Source organism: Mus pahari, chromosome X, assembly GCF_900095145.1.
Source record: "Mus pahari chromosome X, PAHARI_EIJ_v1.1, whole genome shotgun sequence".
NCBI lineage: Eukaryota > Metazoa > Chordata > Mammalia > Rodentia > Muridae > Mus > Mus pahari.
In genome coordinates, this window is record NC_034613.1 from 43,288,433 (window position 1) to 43,294,394 (window position 5,962).

The 5,962-nt window shown below is 39.2% G+C and overlaps 1 pseudogene; it reads right to left on the reverse strand.

Moving 5' to 3' along the window:
- Positions 1-2,889: 2,889 nt before the first annotated feature.
- Positions 2,890-3,190, reverse strand: LOC110314194 (annotated as a pseudogene).
- Between the last annotated feature and the right edge of the window lie 2,772 nt (positions 3,191-5,962).

Below are 5,962 nucleotides of genomic sequence, written 5' to 3' on the forward strand. Positions count from 1 at the left end.
TTAAAGGCGTGCGCCACCACGCCCGGCTACCAGTAAACTTTAAAAGTATTTATCTGGTGTTTTTCCTTTCTCAGTAAACTATTGAAATCTCTGGAATTTAGTAACTGTATTAGAAATAATAGAGATCCCAAATAAATAACATAATGATGAACCTCAAGGGCTTAGAAAAGCAAGAACAAAGCAAATCCAAAATGTACTAGACAGCAAGAAATATTAAAGTTCAAGGCAAGAATTAATAAATGAAGGGGAGGGGGCTGGAGAAATGGCTCAACAGGTAAGAGACTGCTCTTCTGAAGGTCCTGAGTTCAAATCCCAGCAACCACATGGTGGCTCACAGTCATCTGTAATGAGATCTGATGCCCTCTTCTGGTGTGTCTAAAGATAGCTACAGTGTACTTATGTATAATAATAAATCTTAAAAAAAAAATAAAATGAAAGCTAAAAGAGCAATATGTAGAATCTACCAGACAGCTGATTTTGGAAAAAAAGAACAAACCAAGATCAACAATCAACAAACACCTAACCAAACTAACTAAGACAAGATCAAAATTTATAAAATTCATGAAGGGGGGAGGTGGAGGTTAGCAATGATTCTAAAGAAATCCAGAGTCATTATTGAATATACTGAGAATTTATATTCCAAATAACTGTAAATTCTAGAATAAATAAATTCCAAGATGCATATGAGTTGCTAAAATTAAATCAAGAGGATATTAACATGATGCAGGGTGAACATGATCAAAATCCATTAGATGTGCATATGACATTGTAAAATAATAAATAAAAATGACTTTAAATGATAAAAAAAAGACAATAAATAACACTTTCGAGAAATGGACTAAGAATCAAGCCAGGAATCTCCAAGAAGAGACAAATGTGTAAGGCCAATAACTACATGGAAAGCATTATCTCACCAGTCCTTAGAGGCATTGCCAACTCAAACGCCACCAGACATAAACAGAGCCTAAGTCTGAAACAATTCTAAAACCCTAACAAGCATTTTGAGAGTGATGGGCATTCTAAAGCAATCAAAGTTGAGCCTTTACATTGGCGCGGTCACTTTGGAGACCATTTGGAAATAAAAGGTAACCTATGCTCTGTCAATGGCATTCCCGAGGATAACTTAGGACACTAGTTCTTACCCTCTCATGTCCCAAGCAACTCAGTTCCTTTACTTCACCTCCCAAGTGCTGGAGTAAAAACCACAGAAGGTTTGTGCGGTTCTAGGAATGGACCCATGTCTTGCTGTATGCTAAACAAGTGCCATCTAACTGAACTACAATAGCCAGCCTCCAAGATACTTTCAAACACTTAAAACTTACTGCAAATGTTAAAACAACTGTGGTTTACACGAATTGTATCTATTGATGCTTACCAGACTAGAAAATAAAATTGAGAAATTTAAAAAAACTATGTGTTGTCATCTAAAAACTCATGTTCATATGAATAATACTTTAAACAATAGTTTTTTCCCAAAACAAAATTTTCATGAATAAATTGGCATTACTTTACATTTCTGTAGATATCTTTAGCATTAATAGAAGACACCTGAATTTTATTTCTGAATTTGTAGTTTATGTTTTTGAGTGAGATATATGAAGAATAGAGGGATCATACTCATACAGATTTGAAAAGATGTAGAAAAGGCTTTTTTTAAAGCAAAGTTCAACATATCCTCATGATATCTCTGAAAAACCTAGGAGCTCACTCACCTCACTATAATAAAGTATAAATATGACATACTTATAACCAACATTATACTGACTGGAAAAAAAAACTGAAAGCATTTCCTCTAAAATCAGGAATGATACAAGGATGTGGATGTACTCTGCTCTTGTTCATCACATTGTGTGTCTTAATTAGGGCTTCTATTTTCGTGATGAAACACCATGGCCAAAAGCAACTTGGAGAGGAAAGGGTTGGTTTCATCTTCTATTTCCAGGTAACAGTCCATCACTGAGGCAGTTAGGATAGGAACTCAAACATGGGAAGAATCTGGAAGCAGGAGCTGAACCAGAAGCAGAAGTCATGGAGGGTGGTGCTACTAACTGGCTTGCTCCTTGTGGCGTGTTCAGTTTGCTTTAGTATGCCACTCAGGACCACTTGCCCTGGGGTAACAATGCCCACCATGTGTTAGGCCCACCCACATCCATTGTTCATCAAGAAAATATCTCAGAGACTTGTCCATGGGCCAATCTGATGGAGGCATGTTCTCAATTGAGGTTTCTCTTCTCAAATGACTCAATATATGTGTCAACTTGACAAAAAACAAACAAACAGAAACGAAACCCTAACCAGGGTTTTGTTCAAAGTCTTAACTAAAAGACTAGGACAAGAGAAAGAAAAGTGGATACATGTAAGAAAGGAACATTTGTGAGCTGGAGAGATGGCTCAGTGGTTAAGAGCACTGACTGCTCTTCCAGAGATCCTCAGTTCAATTCCCAGCAACCACATGGTGGCACACAACCATCTCTAATGAGATCTGATGCCCTCTTCTGGTTTGTCTGAAGACAGCTGCAGTGTACTCAGATGAGAGAGAGAGAGAGAGAGAGAGAGAGAGAGAGAGAGAGAGAGAGAGAGAGAGAGAGAGAAATGTTCTCAATACTCTGGAGTAGAAACAAGAGAAGCAGGAGACCACCGTCATTCTCAGCTATGTGGAGTTCACCCTGTCTCAAAAAAAATCAGTTGAAATATTCCTATATTCCTATGTACAGATGACATGGTTGTATACTCAATACTTAAAAGACCCTTGGGGCTTTACCAGAAAGCTGTTACACCTGATTGACACTTTTAACAAAGTAGCAGAGCATAAAATCATAGTGCTTGTTTTTCTGTATGCTAATAGTAAAAATTTTTTTGTAGGAACGATCTTTTATGGAGGAGGGTTTATCAATCCTTCTTGGCCACCGCCTTCCTCATGGCTGCCAGCACATTGCTCAACTCCTCCGGTCTTCTCTTGGCGCAGTTGTGCGTGCCCACACTCTTCTTGAAGAACTTGAGTGTGCGCTTGTTCTTGGACACTTTGAGCAACTCCATGGCTCTCTGCTCATAGGGCATGAAGCTGCACACCTCCTGGATCATGTCCCTCACGAACTTGGTGTGCTTGGTGAGGCGCCCACAGCACCGGTAGTGTCTAGGCTTGCTGACTTTTTTTCGTCACCTTGTGGCACTTGTTGAGGCCCATGGCCATGGGTAATGCATGGCCATGGCTGCTGCTCTCCGACGGTGGCCAGGACAGGAAGAATAGTAAAATTTTTAAAAGAGAAATTATGGAAAATACCCCATTCCCAGTAGCTTTAAAAAGTATGAATAAACCTTTCCAAGGAGATGACACACCATTATAATGAAAACTTTTTAAGACATTAAAGAAGGGGACTGGAGAGATGGCTCAGTGGTTAAGAGCACTGACTGCTCTTCCAGAGGTCCTGAGTTCAATTCCTAGCAACCACATGGTGGCTTGCAACCAACTGATGCCTTCTTCTGGTGTGTCTGAGGAGAGCTACAATGTACTCACATACATAAAATAAATAAATAAACAAATCTTTTAAAAGACATTAAAGAAGGAAATTTAAAACAAACACCGGAAGATAGAAAGACCTCCCAGGCTCATGAATTGATAGAAGTAACACTGTCAAACAGTTATATTCCCAAAAGCAACCCACAGAATGAATGTCATCCCCATTAAAAATCTCCCACTTACTCCCCAATTAAAATGTGCAGAACTAGATAAAAACAACCTTAAGGTTTACATGGAAATACAACAGGCACCCAGTAGGCAAAGCAATGCTAAGAAAGAAAAAAAAAGAGCTGGAGATGTCACAATACCGATCTCAAATTATATTACAGAGCATGGTAAAGGCACAAAGACAAATATGAAGACAAATAAAATAAGAGGCTCAGAACTATGTCAGCTATTTTTGACAAAGGGGACCATCTGTAATGGGATCTGATGCCCTCTTCTGGTGTATCTGAAGACAGTGACAGTGTACTCATATACATAAAACAAATACATAATTTGTAAGAACAAGAGGCAACAATCACTAAAGTGAAGACAGCCTTCAGAATGCAAGGAAATCTTTGTCAGCTACACATCAAACAAGGGATGAATATTTAAGACATATAAGCAACTATAAAGCTAAACACAAAAAGAACCTCCACACTGATGCACATCTTTAATTCCAGGGCTCAGGAGACAGAGGCAGGAGAATGTCTGTGAGTTCAAGGCCAGTGAATTTCTGGACAGCCAAAACTACATAGTGAGGCTCTGTCTCCAAAACCAAACCAAAACCAAACCTAATTCACCCAACCAATAAATGATTGGCAAACTTAATAAATATTTCTCAAAAGAAGGAAAATAGCCAGTAAATATATATATTTAAAATATATATTTTAAAGTGCTCAGCATTCTACGTGACAATCTTGCTCATCTTGGTCAGGGCAGCTATCATCCAGTAAAAAGCAAAAACAAAAACAAAAACAAAAAAACCAAAACCAACAACAAACACTCACATGGATGTGTGGAAAGGGGAACCCTTATACAGTATCAGTGGGAATATAAACTGGGGTGAACATTTCAAACACAGACAAAAATAGAACATCACAGAGAATGATAAGTATCCATGGCAGGTAATAAAATCAGAAGCATCAGATGTTCAAACATCAAGGTTCATTCGATAAATAGTTTCCAGAAACACTTGCTGTCTAATAAGGAGGCCTCCAGTGTTGGGACACTTATGCAATGCCTAATTCAGAATAAAAGTATTTATCATGTTTTTAGAAGCCACAGAATGTGGGCCTGACCAAGAAGTACTAAGACTTGAACAAACAACTTAAGGGAAGATGATGGCTACTGTCAATTTGGAAAAACAAACAAACAAACAAACCAAGTATTACCTAGGAGATGGGTCTCTGGACATGTCTGTAGGGGATTATCTTGACTGTGTCAATTGAAGCTGAAAGACCCCATCTACTGTGGATGGTACTGTTCCCTGGCTGGGATCCTGAACTGTGCAAATGGAGAAAGAGAGCTAAGAAGAAGCAGACATTCATAATTGTCTGTTTCCTGGTTGTAGATATGATACAGCCAGTTCCTTCTGGCTCCTACTGTCTTGACTTCTCCACCATGAAAAAGAGCATTATTGAAGCAAATCAGAATTGAATGTCTCGCTTAAGTTGCTTTTATCAAAATATTTTATTACACAACAGGAAAATAAACTAATTCAGGGAGGTAAAAATGTCAGAGATGTAGATAGTCTGGGAAAAGAGGATTCAAAACAAAGGGCACACATTAAACAAAGTTCCTAATGGTACATAGGGATGTGGTGTTTTCAAAACAAGACAGCCAGTCTGCTAGAGTAGAGGCAGCAAGGCATAGAAGAGGGGAGTCAAGGACCATTTAAGAATGGAGGCAGGGAGGATGGCCTAGTCAGCCATTAGTGGCAGGAGTGGCCCTTGGTCTTGTGAAGAGTCTATGACCCAGTACAGGGGAATGCCAGGGCCAGGAAGCAGGAGTGGGTGGATTGGGGAGCAGGGAGAGGGGGAGAGGAAAGGGGATAACATTTGAAATGTAATAAAGAAAATATCTAATAAAAAAAGAATGGAGGTAGGGAGCTGGAGAGACAGCTCAGTGGTTAAGAGCACTGACTGATATTCCAGAGGTCCTGAGTTTGATTCAGATTCCCAGCAACCACATGGTGGCCTCGCAGCCATCTGTAATGGATGCCCTCTTCTGGTGTGTCTGAAGACAGCTACAGTGTAGTCATAGAATAAATAAATCTTTTAAAAAAAAAACTGTAAAGAGCACTGACTGCTTTTTCATGAGTTCAATTTCCAACAGCCACATGGTGACTCACAACCATTTGTAATGGGTTCTGATGCCCTCTTCTGGTGTGTCTGAAGACAGCGACTATACTCTAATAAAAAATGGATTGAGGAGCCATGTGTGTGTGTGTGTGTGTGTGTG